Source organism: Tursiops truncatus, chromosome 7, assembly GCF_011762595.2.
Source record: "Tursiops truncatus isolate mTurTru1 chromosome 7, mTurTru1.mat.Y, whole genome shotgun sequence".
In the NCBI taxonomy this organism is placed as follows: Eukaryota; Metazoa; Chordata; class Mammalia; order Artiodactyla; family Delphinidae; genus Tursiops; species Tursiops truncatus.
This window is the reverse complement of record NC_047040.1, coordinates 44,635,252-44,653,443: the sequence shown is the minus strand read 5'-3', so window position 1 is coordinate 44,653,443 and position 18,192 is coordinate 44,635,252.

The window sequence follows — 18,192 nt, the reverse complement described above, 5'->3', positions numbered from 1 at the left end:
GGTTTTTATCCCATTTTTTTCTGGTCTGCTTGGGACCTGGTCCAGCAATCATCCCCTCCACCTCGTCTATCTTTAATTTTCACTTTCCCCTTTCTGCTTGACGTAGGAACATGCTGACACTTGGTATTGTCAACTCTTAAAATCACACAGCTTATGCTTTGCGTTGTATTATGAATCTCAATGTTGGCATTATCTTTCTTTCACCCCACTTGGCATTTTTGCATTTACCTCCTTTTGTTGTTAAATCACATGTATCTCTATAAGCTACTTTAAATCCTTCTGGAAACAGGCCTGAATCTAAGGGCATGCAAATATTCATATTCATATGATCTAACAGGTATCATAGCCAGCGTTTCATCCGGTATCTAGCAAAGTCAGTTCCAAATGAAAGTGAGAACTCAATGAGCAAATGAATGTCTTAGGTAACATGCAATTAGAACAACAAATAAAAGTGAGATTTTTGTTTTAAGACTGTCCCTAGTTCTACAAAAAGCGTTGTGGGTTCCAAGATCTCAATTAATCTGATCTCTGGTAACCTGATCTTTCTAGTGACCAATTCTGAAACAACCACCTTTCTCAGGCAGACGGGAAGGTAGTGTATGTGTGGCTGCAAACCAGTCTCAACAAGCAAAGGACAGTGAGTGTAACCTGGATCTCGGACTACCCTAGTCTCTCTGAGGCTTCAGTCATCTCACAACCTCATGAGGTTATTAAGAACATTAAATACAATTATGTATGATAAAGCCCTTCATAGAAATATAAATTTTTGTATAAAAGTTAAGCAAACTAGTTGGTAAATTTAGCCACCCTACCTAAAATGTATCCCCTTGAACAGCAAAAGGATTTCAATTTCACTTGGAGGATGAATTACAGCAAGAATAAATCTAACATGAGGTTAACATTTGACATGTATATTGCCACACGTATCTGTTTTTCAAATCTATTCCTTCAAGAAAGAAAAAGTGCAAACTATAAGCTCTAGAATGAAAAGAAATGATTATCAGTAACAGAAACCAGCCCTCTGATTACTGAACTACATGTAGTACAGAGTAAGGTAGAATTTTGAGATGAATCCAATTTATGTCATGGAGGTATAGCTCAACTGTCAGCACATCCCCAGTTCACTGAGTAACCATCCCATTCATTCTTTATAAAACATATTCAAGATGCAAAGCAGAATCACAGCAGGCTTATAGGACTTCAGTGCATTATGACTTACTGAAAAGCTTATTGTCTACAGTGCCACTTATGTGGTACTCCTACAAGAAATCGTTTAACCTAAATCCAATCATGAGAAAACAGGCAAGTCCACATTGAGAGAGATTCTGCAGAACAACCGAACCCAGGACTCAAAAATAGCAGCCTTTTAAAGAAAATAAGCTAGGGAACTACTACAGATTAAAGGAGACTAAAAGAGACAAATAAATGCAATGTGTGCTCCTTGGTTGAATCCTGAATTGGAAAAAAGACTATAAAGGACATTTTTGGGACACCCGGGGAAATTTGAATATACACAAATTTTAGATATAGGATTATATCAGTGTTACATTTCCTGAAAGTGGTAAGTGAATTGTAGTCATGTAGCCATGCCCTTGTTCTTGGGAAATAGATGATGAAATATTTAGGCGTGAAGTGTGATGTAAAACATTTAAAATTCACAGATAATATTAAGCAGTTCAGGAGGGAAAAAAAAGTGTGTATGTGATAGGTAGATAGAGGCAAATCTAGGTAAAGAATATATGTATACTCGATGTACTCTTCTTGCCAAGTTTCCATAGGTCGAAAGATTTCAAAATGAAAATACAAAAAAATCAAAAAATTATATAAAAATTCTACTTCTGCTATTTCTATGTTGCAGGACCAAATCTTTGCAACCCTGTCCGGCTATCTTTAGCTTGTCTCCAGAACTACTCAGATTCTTCATTTGCTAAGTCTCCTTATGAGTTCATTCTTTCCTCCTGGAGTTTTACTACCCTCAACTTTCCCACCATTTCCTCTTAAGCAATTTATCTAGCATCGGCTGTGATAACACCACTCTTTGCTTATTCACCTTACTCTCTGCTCCTTTGGCCTCCTTTGCATTTATCTTGCTGTCCTCTTCTATTGCCTTAGGACCAGTTGTCATCCTCCAAGTTCAGTTTTGAGATCTTTACTATTTCCATTTTTCCTGCATTAAGGGCACTAAGCACTCCTGCTCAAATTGTTCTCCTTATGAGACTTAATCTGTCCTGCATTTCTGCCCTATCTTCAGTCCCATAACTTCTTTGGAACTCCTGCTGCTAACTGAATATGCCTAAGTCCATTCCACTCTATCCCTCTGATGTATCCAAACTGTGTAACACTCCTCTCGTCCCCTCAATTCATAACCTTGATAGAAAATATCCTATTGACTATATAAGCCAACCTAAAGGAAATATTGAACACTACAAAATATATTGATATGTTCACATCACTTAAATAAAGGAGCATGGGGATATGATTGGCTGTTGAAACTAAACTACCCAGGGAGCACATCTTTATTGGTATGTCCAATAATTGGGAATATCTTGAACCAAGGACAATAAATTGCTATTTGACATTTTGCCTTTGTCCTCTAACACTTCCAACTTTTAATGGGAAATTCAGCCACCCTGAATATCCCTGCATCTTTTGAAAAGTCTCTTATCAGGAGTAAGCTGTATGCCCATCACTATAGACCTGTATTTCCCATTCAAGATGTTATAGAATCTTCCCCCAAGTAGCTCTTTGAGGGCAAAGAAAGTGTAGCTCAACCCTCAGTTCAGTCACAGTGGCTCTGCTGTCTCCGTCTGTCCCTATACCTTCAATGCCTCCATCCTATTCCCACCAAAAACTTAAAAAATAAGGATGTTTTTTACTGTCCATGGCTTTGTGTTTAATAAACAATTTGCAGTGACAGGTAAAAAATCACTTAAACTTCCATGAACATGTTTCCTCATCAGTGAGGCAGGAGGAGGCTGTCATCTCTGAGGTACCTTCTAGCCCTGAGACTCCCTGATTGCAAGAGTGCTACACAATATCTTTTGCAATTAAGATGGTAATGCTTTGATAGCAATAATTCATTGCTGAATATACCAATGGACTAATAGTGTGCAGAATTCTCTATACAATTAAAAGGAGTCATGAGTCAACAAATACACCTCCATACAAGCCAGAGAGACATCGACCCTGGTCCTGCCCTCCCAGGGCTCTAGTCCAGATGTGTGTGTATGTGTGTGTTGGCAGAGTTGGGAGGGGCAGGATGCAGAATGGCAGAGGGAGAATCAACCATAAAGCATCTTATCACATAGATAATTCCACCTCTCTTAGGGACCCCAGAGATGTAATAATAACAGGAATGCCCAACACTTATTTAGGGCTCACCATGCTCCATTTAATCCACACCTTAGGATGTAGTTACATGTTAAAATGCAGTCTTATTATCTCTAATTGTCAGAGTAGGACACTAAAATCCAGGAAGGTGAGGTGAATTGCCCAAGGTCACAGCACTAGTTAAGTGGCAGAGTGGATATTCAAGCCCACTTGGCTCTAGGACCTGCTCCCTTAGCCACTACAGTTCCCAAAGGCAGCGAGCAGTTTCCTCACCATAACCCCAGGGCCTTCTGCAAATTTAGCACCCCCAGTCTGGAGTGTCTTCCCTCCCATGAGTCTGGGTTGGAGCTGAGGTCTCTGCCCCTCCTCACTGACTGTGTGGCAGTCTAGTGATCCCCACTTCTACCCCCATCCCCATCCACTGGAGGCTCTTCGATCTCCTCACCATAGCCTCAGCTGATTGGCAAACCCTGGCATCAATCGTCCTAATGTTGCTCAGCTGGGTGAATGCCTGGACCCTGCCCCTGTAGGAAGTGGCCACCTGCCTCAGCAACAGGATCATTGCCAACCCGACTGGTGTGAGAGGGGCTGTGGATGTCCTGTGTGGTCCAGAGCAGGAGTCAGAGGCAGTACAAGGCTGCCCACCTCCCTCTGCATCACCATCTTCCTTGTAGCTCTGCTGAACCTGCTTGTCTACATTACTGGGGCCGGGTATAACACCTCTGTAGAAGACAAGGAGCCCACGGTCCTCCTGGCACTCAGCTCTGGGATTATCTTTTTCTTCCCAGTCCTGACTCTAATCCGCATCTGCTGGACAGCCCGCAGCATCATCCCCAACACTGACAAGCACCTAGGATGGGCTGCCTCAGCCTCTGGCTGAATAAAGGGAGGCTGATGTGCTCTAAGTGCAGCTCTGAGGGATCCAGGGCTCCAGCCCTTACATGGTACTTTGCTCTGCCTCTGCCTCACCTGGTACCTCTTTGGGACCCTCTGAGTATCCCCACTAAGAATTATCTCTGAGGAGAATGGGAGAGTGAAGGCTCTTTTAACAATGGAGACTTCCCCTCTTAAACTGGAGTCATCGAAGTGATGCCTGCCAGCTTTGGGGTTGGTTTTATATTTATTTTCTTGCTTTTTGGTGGGTTTTGTTTTTTCTGTTTTTTTTTTTTTTTTTTAATCCATTGAATGATTGAACCAAGAAAATGACTCGGACTCCTACCCTGGACTCTGTTGCTGGTGTTCTCACCTTTGGATGATGGAGTCAGAAATGATGCTTTGAAGCTTCTGGATCATCATCCCTCCTCCAAGGCCTGGAAATGGAGCTCCTGGTCACATCCCCACCTTGGAGGTAAAGCTGGAGATGTGGACCTACCATAAAAGGCTGCTTTCTGTCCTGGCTCTTCCTGACAAAACAGTCTCTCTCTGAGTGGACCTGCTGCTGTCGGGGGAGGAGCCTCCCTGGACCTGAAGGGACACACACCCGCTTTCCTCTCAACCTCTGGAACACCCCACCCCCACTTAGGATAACTCCTAGAACTTCAGCAGATAAGTTACCAAGGAAGCCTCACCTCCAAGACTTCTGACCTCTGGTTCCTGTGTCCCCTTCAATCTGTCACAATGTGCCCTCTGGGACTGGGGACTTCCGGCCCTCCCCAAGTCCCGGCTATGCTTCAGTCCCTCTACCCTTTCACTTCTTACTCACTGTAAGTTTCTGCTTATGCCCTGCCCCGTACTCATAAGTTTTTCCCTAAACAAAATGAGTAACTGTATATATGTGTGTGTGTGTGTGTGTATGTGTGTGTGTGTGTGTGTGTGTGTGTGTTTAAAGAGGAAGAATTAGGAGAGGCATCTACAGTTCAAGGGGCATCTTGACCATCAGTGGCCTTGGTTAAAACTTGGCAGATAAGTTTACAATCATGGCAAAACCATTGAAGATTTTTATATTTATCTTTATTAATTTTATCCTAAATATGCACATGAGGTATTCTGGATCATAAGCAGATTTTGTGTTCATTACGTTACAGTAAATAAGAAGCACACTGGCCCCCCTAGGGTACTGCAATGAGAGCCAGGTCAAGTGTCTTACACAAGTAGCTGGATACTCCATAGGTGAGTGATGACAAAAAGTGATTTTTCTCTGCTTATAAGGAGGAAGGGAAGCAGCTGCCCCCTCCCTTCCTGAAATAGTCTCCTTAGAAATATCTCTGAGTCCTTTTTCCTTATGTGAATAAAATAACTCCAGGAGCCAGATAACCCCATGTACCTCAGTTTTTATGACCTAGAGATGTCTCCAAGGTCTGGGCTTCATACCAAAGGAGACAGCACTGCCATTGGTCATCCTGATACCCTGGGGCTTAACCTAGGGACCTAGTTTGTGTTGTAACCATTTGGCTCTTTCAGGGACATGAGAGAAATTGTATTGTCACTTCAGATCAAAGCAAGTACCCCGACAAGTGGATACAGATCTAATTCTCATGGTATGTAAAAAGTGTTGGGAGGTTTGGGGTTTTTACCAGAGCACGAGGAAGTCCAAGGACCTTTTATTTCCCTGTAAACACCCACAGTGTTCTAAAACCAAGGAATGCCTAGAAATTTCTGGTGTCCAGAAAATTGACTTTATTCATTAAGTTTTTGAATATATACTTTGTGAAAAGGTGAGTAAGATGTAGTTCCCGTCCCTAAGTTGCAATGGTGCATGTGGTCAATTTGTTATAGGCCAATGGGACTTGAAACTACTGCTTACACAGTTTCAGAGCAGACCCACCAACATCACAATATAGGCAGGCTTACTGTTAAATAGCAAGAAAAGATTCTAACCAGATGTTTTGCCTCAGATCAACCACATGAAAATTGCTGCCTCACTGTCACTGCACACAGCTGTCCTGAAGATGTGTACTATTAACAGAAACTTACTTATCCAGACCCCTCTGCAGTTCACAAAATGCAACACCCATAGAATTGATCTCCATAAAAATTAGAAGAGTGATTAGTATAGCCCAGAAGTGACTCGCCCAAAGTCATATGATGAATAAACAGTAGAATTCAAATTCTGATTCAGATCTTTGATTACAAAACCTGAATCCTTTTCACTAAGTGAATTCTATATAATTCTATGTAAGCACTCAATATTTATAATATTATAATGTTAATTATTGCAATAGTTGCTGTATATCTCATTCAAGTTCTGAGGACATGAAAATGTTAAAAATTCTTAAACGAGACCAGTTTAAGAAACTGTATAAGAATGCATTGAAGTCCTACTTGTTACCATACAGCATAAATCAAATACTGGGAAATGGCAGCAGTAAGTGGGCTAATAGAGTATGTGATAATCTAAGATGACATCACTTTTTTTTTAATCCCTCTCCCCGCACCACCGGCAATTTCTGGCAACCACTGATCTTTTTACTGTCTACGTAGTTTTGACTTTTCCAGAATGTAGAGTTGGATCACACAGTATATAGCCTTTTCTGACTGTCTTTCCACCTAGTAATACACATTTAAGATTCCTCCCTGCATTTTCATAGCTTGATAGCTCATTCCTTTTTAGCACTGAATAATATGCTACTAATAATAATATGCTATTATTACTAATTACTAATATTATTACTAATAATAATATGCTAATAATGTCTTGATATACCACAGTTTATTTATCCATTCACCTACTAAAGGCATCTTGGTTGCTTCCAGATTTGGCAATTTTGAATAAAGCTGCTGTAAACATCTGTGCAGGTTTCTGTGTGAGTTTTCAGCTTTTGTGGGTAAATACCAAGGAGTGTGATTGCTGGATTATATTGTAAGAGTATGTTTTAGTTCTGTAAGAAACCACCAAACTGACTTCCAAAGTGTCTGTACCATTTTGCATTCCCACCAGTAAATTCCACATCCTTGTCAACATTTAAAGCTGTCAGTATTCTGGATTTTGGCCATTCTAATAGGAGTGCAGTGATATCTCATTGTTTTTGTTTTTGTTTTTGCGGGCCTCTCACTGTTGTGGCCTCTCCCGTTGCGGAGCACAGGCTCCGGACGCGCGGGCTCAACGGCCATGGCTCACGGACCCAGCCGCTCCATGGCATGTGGGATCTTCCCGGACCAGGGCACGAACCCGTGTCCCCTGCATCGGCAGGCGGACTCTCAACCACTGCGCCACTAGGGAAGCCCTATCTCATTGTTTTAATCACATTTCCTTGCTGACTTACGGTGTGAAGCATCTTTTCATATGCTTACTTGCCAACTGTAGATCTCCGTGAGGTGTCTGTTAAGGTCTTTGGCTCATTTTTCAGTCAAAGTATTTTCTTATTGTTGAGTTTTAAGAGTTCTTTCACATTTTGGTTAACCCTCCTTTATCAGATGTCTTTTATAAATATTCTTTCCCAGCCTGCGGTTGTCTTCTCATTCTCTTAACACTGTCTTTCCCAGAGGAGTTTTTAATTTTAGTGACGTACAATTTATCAATTCTTTCCTTCATAGGTTGTGCCTTTGGTGTTTTTTTTTTTTTTTTTTTTATTTTATTTTTCCTGGCCATGCCACATGTGTGGCATGCAGGACCTTAGTTCCCTGACCAGGGATTGAACCCGTGCCCCCTGCAGTGGAAGTGCGGCGTCTTAACCACTGGACTGCCAGGGAAGTCCCATGCCTTTGGTGTTGTATCTAAAAAGTTATTACTATACCCAAGGCCACCTATATTTTCTTCCATATTATCTTTTAGGAGTTTTGTAGTTTTGCACTTTACATTTAGGTCTGTGATCCATTTTTAGTTAATTTTTGTGAAGGGTGTTAGGTCTATGTTTGGATTCAATTTTTTGCATATGGATATTCAGTTGTCCCAAAATCATTAGTTGAAAAGACTATCTTTGTGCCATTGTATTGCCTTTGTTCTTTTGTCAAAGATCAGTTGACTATATTTACATAGGTCTATTTCTTGGCTTTCTATTCTGTTCCACTGATCTATTTGTCTGTTGTTTTGCCAGTACACTGTCTTGATTATTGTAGCTTTATGTAAGTCTTGAAGTCAGGTAGAGCCTGTCCTCTAACATTGCTCTCCTTCAATGTTGTGTTGGCTATTCTGGGTCTTTTGCATCTCCATACAAACTTTAGAATGTGTATGCCAATATCCACAAAATAACTTACTGGGATTTTGATTGGCATTGCATTGAATCTAATATCAAGTTGGGAAGAATTGACATCATCACAATATTGAGTCTTCCTATCCCTGAACATGGAATATCTCTCCATTTATTTAGTTCTTTGATTTTGTTCATCAGAATTTTGTAGTTTTCTTCATAGGGATCTTGCACATATTTTGTTACATTATACCCAAGTATTTCATTTTTTGATACTAATATAAATGGTAGTATGTACATTTGAAACTTAATTTCAAATTTCACTTGTTCATTGATAGTATATAGGAAAATGACTGACTTTTGTATATTAACCTTGGATCCTGCAACCTTGATATAATAACTTATTAGTTCCAAGAGTTTTTTGTTCATACTCTCAGATTTGCTACATAGATGATCATGTCATCTGTGAACACAGTTTTATTTCTTCCTTCCCAATGTGTATATCTTTTATTTCTTTTTCTTATCTTGTTGCATCCACTAGAACTTCCAGTATCATGCTGAAAAGGAGTGATGAGAAGGGACAGCCTTACCTTGTGTCTGATCTTAGTGGGAAAGCATCAAGTTTCTCACCATGAAGTATGATGTTAGCTGTAGTTTTGTTGTTGTATTTGTTTGGTAGATATTCTTTATCAAGTTGGGGAATGTCTCCCTATTCATAGTTTACTGAGTGTTTTTATCATGAATGAATATTGGATTTTATCATGAATGAGTATAGTTTTCCATCTATTGTTATGATCACTAGATTGTTCTCTTTTAGCCTCTTGATGTGATGGATTATATTAGTTGATTTTCAAATGTTGAACCAGTCTTGCATACCTGGGACAAATTCCACTTGGTGGTGGTATATAATATTTTTTATATAGTTGGGCCTCTGTATCCATGGGTTCCATATCTATGGATTCAAACAACCGTGGGATCAAAAATATTTGAAAAAAATTTCCAGATAGTTCCAAAAAGCAAAACTTGAATTTTCTGTGCACCAGCAACTATTTACTTAGAATTTGCATTGTATTTACGACTATTTACACGGTATTTACATTGTATTAGGTATTATAAGTAATCTAGAGATGATTTAAAGTATACAAAAAGATACACATAGGTTATATGCACATGTTACAGAATTTTATATAAGGGACTTGAGCATCTACAGATTTTGGTACCTGCAGTGGGTCCTGAAACCAATCCCTGGTGCATACTGTGGCAAAACTGTACGTTATTGAATTTGACTTGCTTTTATTTATTTTTTTTTTTTTGAGGATTTGTACATCCATGTTCATGACAGACATTATTCTGTAGCTTTCTTTTCCTGTAATGTTTTTGTCTGATTTGGTATTGGGGTGATCCTGACCTCACAGAATGAGTTAGGAAGTATTCCCTCTGTTTCTCTCCTCTGAAAGAGATTGTAAAGAACTGGTATAATTTCTTCCTTAAATATTTGGTAGAATTCACCAGTTAACTCATTTGAGCTTGGTGCTTTCTATTTTGGAAGGTTGTTAATTACTGATTCACTTTCTTTAACAGATATAGATCTATTCAGATTGTGTATTTCTTCTTGCGTGAATTTTAGCAGAATGTGTCTTTCAAAGAATTGGTCCCAGGGCTTCCCTGGTGGCGCAGTAGTTAAGAATCCACCTGCAAATGCAGGGGACACGGGTTTGAGCCCTGGTCTGGGAAGATCCCACATGCCGTGGAGCAACTAAGCCCATGCGCCACAACTACTGAGCCTGCGCTCTAGAGCCCATGAGCCACAACTACTGAGCCCACGTGCCACAACTACTGAAGCCCGTGAACCTAGAGCCCATGCTCCTCAACAAGAGAAGCCACCACAATGAGAAGCCTGTGCACCACAATGAAGAGTAGCCCCCACCTGCCGCAACTAGAGAAAGCTCGCACGCAGCAACAAACACCCAACGCAGCCAAAGATTACATAAATAAATAAATAAATTTATTTATTTAAAAAAATAAGAATTGGTCCCTTTCATCTGGGTTATCAAATTTATGGGCATAGAGTTGTCCACAGAATTTCTTGATTGTCCTTTTAATGTCCATGGGATGTTTAGTGATGTCCTCTCTTTCATTTCTGTTATTAGTAATTTGTGTGCTCTTTTTTTTCTTAGCCTGGCTAGACGCTTATCAATTTTATTCATATTTTCAAAGAAACAGCTTTTGGTTTTACTGATTTTCTCTATCGATGTCCTGTTTTCAATTTCATTTATTTTTGCTCTAATTTTTTTTACTTCTATTGAGATATAATTGACATACACAGCACTGTATAAGTTTAAGGTGTACTGCATAATGATTCGACTTACACACATCATGAAACGATTATCACAATAAGTTCAGTAAACATCCATCATCTCATATAGATACAAAACTAAAGAAATCAAAGAAAAGTTTTTTCCTTGAGATGGGCACTCTTAGGATTTACTCTCAAACAACTTTCATATGTAACATACAGCAGTGTTATTTATTATGTTGTACATTACATCCCTTGTACTTATTTATCTTACAACTAGAAGTTTGTGCCTTTTGAACACCTTCGTCTAATTCTCCCTCCCACCCTCCCATAACCACAAATCTGATCTCCCTTCCTATGAGTTTGTAATTTTTTTAATTTTATTGGAGTATAGTTGCTTCATTTTTGAATAATAACTAAACGATAACACTATGTTAGTTCCTGGTATACAGTATAGTGATTCAGTATTGTTATACATTTCAAAATGATCACCACGATAAGTCTAGTTACCATCTGTCATCATACAGAGATATAATTATTGACTATATTCCCCACACAGTACATTTCATACCTATGACTCATTTATTTTGTAACTGGAAGTTTGTGCCTCTTAATCTCCCTCACCTATTTCTCTCATTTCCCCACTCCCTTCCCCTCTGGCAACGACCTGCTTGTTCTCTGTACCTATGACTCTTTGTTTTTTCATTTTTGGTTGTTTTATTTTTTAGATTCCACATATAAGTGAAATCATACAGTATTTGTCTTTGTCCGACTTATTTCTCTGAGTATATGATACACTTTGGGGTCCATCTGTTTTGTTGCAAATGTTAAGATTTCATTCTATTTTATGGCTGAGTAATATTCCATTACTATATATATATATATATATATATATATATATATATAGTTGCTTCCATATCTTGGCTATTGTAAATAATGCTGCAATGAATAGAGGAGTGCATGTATCTTTTTAAATTAGTGTTTTTGTTTTCTTCAGATAAATACCCAGGAAAGGAATTGCTGGATCGTATGGTAGTTCTATTTTTAATATTTTGAGAAACCTCCCTACTGTTTTCCATAGTGGCTGCTTTTAATTTCACCAATTTCTGCTCTCATTTTTATGATTTCTTTTCTTCTTCTTACTTTGGATTTAATTCACTTTTCTTTTTCTAGTTTCCTCAGGTGGAAACTTAGATTATTGATTGTAGAAATTTCTTTTCTAATGTATGCATTCAATGCTATAAAATTTCCTCTAAACACTGCTTTCGCTGTATCCCACATATTTTGATAAATTGTGTTTTAATTTTCATTCAGTTGAAAGTATTTTTTAAATTCTCTTGAGATATCTTCTTTGACTAATATGTTATTTAGAAGTGTGTTGCTTAATCACAGCATATTTTGGAACCTTTCAATTATCTTCCTTGTCTTGATTTCTAGTTAATCCCATCACAGTCAAAGAGCAGACATTTCAATATTTCTATTCTCTTAAATTTGTTAAGGTGTGTTTTATTCCAGAATGTGGTCTCGGTGAATGTTCATCTTGGTGAATGTTCCATGTGAGCTTGAGAAGAATATATATTTTACTGTTGTTGGATGAAGTGATCTGTTATTATATCCAGTCGATTGATGGTGTTGTTGAGTTCAGCTATGTCCTTACTGATTTTTCCCCTGCTGGATCTGTCCATTCTGATAGAGGGGCACTGAAGTCTCCAATTATGATAGTGGATTCATCTATTTCTCTTTGTAACTCCATTAGCTTTTGCCTTACATGTTTTAATGCTATATCACTTTTTTTAGCAAAGGTATTTTGTAAATTTTATAAAATTATATTAATATTTTAATGCAAATGCTTAACACTTAAAATTATCAAAGCTCAATTTAAATACAAAATTTTATTTAATAAAGATGATTAACTCCAAGAATTATACAGCATTTCATTTCTGCTACATAATGCCAACCCTATGCAATACAATAAGAACTGTATCATTCACTGTTCATTTTTTCCACTGCTCTTCTGAATCCTAAAGGGCAGAGGGGGAGGTAATCAAACAGACACAAAACAAAATACAATCCAAATAAACTGAGCAGAGTTATTCCTGATAGTTATAAGTACATTTTGACTAAGTTCTCTAACCAAGTAGCTAGGGGATAAATGCAGGTATTGCTCCCAGGTTGATAAGAGGCTTTGTTGCCACAACTTAGTAAAAGCTTTGTACTAAGTACTTACTGTACTTAGTAAAAAGCTTTGTCACAGTTTAAGGATGCATGTTCTTTAGATAGTTATTACACATACACAGTGTCTGTAAATACTAGAAATATAAGTTAGACAGGGTCTATGTATTCCTCAAAAGTTGGGTACAGTTTTAAAAAAGGTGAAGTAACATGAGTTTCAAAGTCCACAGGAATCCTGCTTGAAGAGTTTGAACCGCTGCCAATAATTCATCTTCACTGTGCGAGATTCTTAACTCTGGGACCCTTAGGGTTTGTCCAAACTGGATTTTCTGGCTTTCAGTATAGCAAGTGCATCTTTCACTGTGTGGTAAATAACATTCTTCACCTGTAATTTATCTTCATGATTAGCATGTGTTTGTGACAGATACCAGAATTCCCGAGTAAGCCAGGAGCATTGTTTACCATGCTCTGGAGAAACAAAATCTTCAGTCACTTTGAAACGGCTATATAAGTTATGAACTTTATATGGAATTCCAGATGGGATAAATGCCACATCTCTGGGAAACTGTATAATAGCCCAGCCTTGGACTCCATACTCTTTTTTTTTTTTTTTTTTTTTTTTTTTTGCGGTACGCGGGCCTCTCGCTGTTGTGGCCTCTCCCGTCGCGGAGCACAGGCTCCGGACGCGCAGGCTCAGCGGCCATGGCTCACGGGCCCAGCCGCTCTGCGGCATGTGGGATCTTCGCGGACCGGGGCACGAACCCGTGTCCCCTGCATCCGCAGGCGGACTCTCAACCACTGCGCCACCAGGGAAGCCCAAACTCCATACTCTTGATGAAGATGCTTTCTTAGTGATCAGTCTAAATACCAGCTCTGATCACTGATAGGACCATGGCTGCAGGGTTTTCTTGAATTTGCTCTTCTGTTGCCTTTTTAGGAATCCACATTATCTTCTTTGTGTCTTCATTAGCATATATTTGCCAGAAGGCTTCTGGCTTCTCTTTTCTTCCAATAAATTGCTTTACTGTGAGTTCATGAGAATATCCATCTTGCACAATTTTAAGGACTTCTTGGTCACACTCTCCTTTGGGATTTCCTACATAGACCAGGACATTAGCTCCTTTGGGATTTCCTACATAGACCAGGACATTAGCTGCATCTGATACGTCTCAGTAAAGACATTGCTCCACACTTTTGATCTTCTGGAGTAATCAATCCATAATTAATCTTGGGACCCCAGTCTGGCCAAATAAAGTAGTCTGGCAGCCTAGAGACAAAATTCAATTTATCATCTCACCCTGTGTACTCAAGCAGTGGGTGGTGGCCATCAGATCAGCAAACCCGGAGCGCATCATATCTCTAAAATCTCCCCCTGATAGCCAGTCCTTAAGTATCAGCATTGTTAATTCGTTTTCATTTTCCAGGAGATTTGGAACATCTTCAAATCCGTTCCAGAAGTATCCTACTATGGCTTCTGTGATTATTCCACTGGTCCTTGGTATAGACTGAATGTTTGTGTCCTCCCAAAATTCGTATGTTGAAACCTAATCCCCAGTTGTGATGGTATTTGGAAGTGGGGACTTAGGTTTGAAGGCAGAACCCTTATGAATGGGATTAGTGCCCTTATAGAAGAGACCCCAGAGAGCTCCATTACTCCCTTCCATCACATGAGGACACAATGAACACAGCCATCTATTCCAGTGGAAAGTGCTACAAAGTCATGTGCCAAAAGGTGTAGCTGTATAATTCCATTACAGAGAGGGAATGAAGGACTGGGAACAAAAATTCAATCTATCCCCTCATTCCAACAAACTGGGGAATGAAAGAAAGAAATGAGTGTTGAGTAGACATCCAATTGTGTCGACACCAGAGTAGTCAAAAGAAGCCTTAGAAACTTATTTTTCTGATTTAGTTAGCAGGAAGAAGAGGAGGAAGTAAGGAAATGGTAGAGTTACAAATTGCTTTCCTGGGCAGGGGTTTCCAGCTACAACATTGCTGGACAGTTGAATAGGCTGATATAGACTGTTTAATAACTCAAACTCTCAGTTTCATAGTCTGAATGCCTGTGAATAGCAAACATCTCTGATGTAGTATGTGCCTGGTACTACACTAAGTACTTTACATGCATTAGCTCATTTTATTCTCACAACAAACCTATGAAGCTATTCTCACTTTACAGTTGAGAGGTCAAATAACTTAGGCAGCTGCTTACGCATGTGAAAGCTATGATTAGAGCCCAGATCTCTCTGATTTCATTCACTCAGGCATCCACTACTTGCCAGGCATTGAGCTGAGGACGCAGACCAACGACACAGTCCCTGCCCTCCAGGACTTCAGATCTTAAGTTTCTAAGCTGTACATCCCACTAGACGTTACATGTCAACTAAAAACAATGAATCCAAGACAAATATGTGTGTTATTTTTTAAATGAATATACTTTATGTCAGTTACACTTCTGAAGGCTTATCATGTCATACGTCAATAAACTATCATACCAACTCTTTGAAGTAGGTACTATTATTCCCCATTTTAAATATTAAGAAACTGAGATCCCTAGAGGTTACCTTTGTTATACACTAGAAAGTGATGGAGCAGGATTAGAAACCAAGCCATCTGACTCTAGAGCCTACCTTTCACCACACCTGCCACGTGCAGCACATGGTTAATAAAATACAGGTCTCTTCAAGTATAGTAATGAATCAATATAGCTTTTTCTGATGTGTTTTCTCATTAAAAGATACTAGTTATAAACTTATCACATAAAGGCCTGTAAACTATTTCATGGTTAAAAGGGTTCCTCACAGATTTTTTTTTTTTTTTTTTTTTGGTACGCGGGCCTCTCACTGTTGTGGCCTCTCCCGTTGCGGAGCACAGGCTCCGGACGCGCAGGCTCAGCGGCCATGGCTCACGGGCGACCGCTCCGTGGCATGTGGGATCTTCCCGGACCAGGGCACGAACCCGTGTCCCCTGCATTGGCAGGCGGACTCTCAGCCTGGTATTTTTAAAGTGTTTCAAAATTATAAACTATGAGGGAAGATATTAAAATATAAAACAATAGGTGTGATTTCTTTTTCCTTAAATCTCAGAGACTGGATTTCATTTATTCCACTATTTTATCTGTGTTTGATGTTCACATAATACTTTACAACTGCTAATTAATCACGGTACATTCCAGCGATTATTATAACATTAAAATCACTTCGCTTGGGGGTGCTGGAGGCGCCACTGGAGCCCGCTTGCCTGACAGCTCCACACAAGAGCCCTAGGTTGGGCGGCAGTTCCAGCCACATCGGCTCGCGGTTCCCGGCCACCTGACCGCACAACCGCGGGCCGACATTGCCGCCGCCCAGGCGGCGCTGTTGAGCGCGGTTCCCCGAAGCAGTGGCGCTGCCCGGCTTTGCCCACCGCACTCCGGGCCCCTGGCCCCCGACTCGGCGCTGAGGACAGGACCCCACCGCCCACTCTGCAGCAGCCTGGCACTGCACGATATCCAGGACGCCTTCCAGCTCCAGAGCAAATTTTTGAGAACATAAAGCAAGAATATAGTCATTATCAGAAGTGGAGTCATTCAGAAGTTGTTCTTAATCAGAGTAAAGCTTACGTTTCCGAAAGTCGTTCTCCCTCCTTGGCACACCCAGCACCTAGTTCTCCAGGTTCCTCCTGGATGAAGAACGACCAGTCCCCCTTTACTCTCCAACAAATTGGAATAATATGTGGGCATCTCTTAAAAGACTAGAAAGATCATATCTGGGAGGGGTATGAGCAAATCCTCTACACCTAACTAGCAGAATGGTATGAATCTTCTGTGAAATTCACACATCATCAGATTATGCCACGAGGTAGGAAGAGGCCAACAAACTATGTGTCCTGAAGCTTTTTGCGAATCTGGGTGCCAAGCTTGACATCAAGAGATGGCTGCTATCTATAATACTTTTTGCAACTGGTTTGATATCACATTTCACTCCAACTTTACATCCTGAGAACACTTAAATGTTTCTACAGGTCCATTTTAAGACCTTAAAACTTCCTGCTTGCAACAAGGATCTCTTTCTTTTCTGCTCATCCAATAAACAGCTGTGCCCTACTGGGATAGATTTTCCAAACAAAAATACCTGAAGCAACAACTTATCAAAATATACCTTCAGTGGCATTTAACAAGTGGAGTTTCCCTATGCATAGTTGTGTAGGAAAGTGTGTGAATGTCTTTTACGTTATTGTTTATTCAAAATTTTTTCTTTTTTTTTTTTTTATCTTGGGGATTCTGGCTGTGAATTTGACACATGATGACTATGGTTAAAAGCATTTCCTTGGTGTACAGAAGATCATTAATGTTTTGGGACCATGTACATTATAACAGTAGATTATGTGTAGGTATTATTATTAAATACAGGGGCTGTTTCCAGGCACAGAATATGAATCATAAGTTAGTACGGACATCAGATGTTCTTATAATGACAAAGCAGAAGTCTACGGTCCTAGGTCTACAAATGCATGGTGGGAGACTAGGACAAAGCAGAAATGAGCCATTTGACAGCTGGATTCTCCCTAGCTGATATTAGGAAAATACTTTGACTCCAACACTTAAAATACCCATGTGGCGTCTGTGTTCATCTCATTCACATAAAGAGCTCCCTGGACACTGAACCTCTAAAAAGAAAACGTCTCCTCTGGAGTAAAAGCATCAGGATTTACTTGGGAGCTTAGCATAGGTGAACACAGGGTGGGTCAGATTCCAGAGGCATTGCTTCTTGGGAGAAACCGCTTCTTGGGAGAAACCACTTGACCTTTGTATCCGTTATTAAAAATAGAATTTGGATTCTTTGGTCAGGTTCCCCCAAGTTCTTTTAAGAGGTGTCCACGGTCAACTGCTTAAGCTTTGTTTTGGCAGCCCCCTGACCAAAATTGCTTATGGACTGTTTTTCACCTTGTTTCCAAGGCTGAGGAACAGAAAGCAGCCTCTGCTTGGAGGAAGTGGAAGTATACATTTATTTATTTGCTGCTACTTGTTCAGGACCACATTTTATAAAATGCTTTCTATTATTATTATTTCTAGAAAGAAAAGTTCTATTAAAATTGTTTTAGTTTCAATATAGGATAGGTTTTTTAATAGGGCTTATTTTGAAATATTGAGTTTAATTCAAATGAAAAAAAAAGTTATAGGTAACCTCATTAATGCAGTTGCAAAACTCCTAAATAAAGCATTCACAAACTACACTCATCAATGAACAAGAAATAACACTACACCATAATCAATGGTGGATCTAGAAAGGCAGGGATTTTCCAGCACTGGAAAATCTATTTATGGAGGTCGTTGACTTTTAAATAATA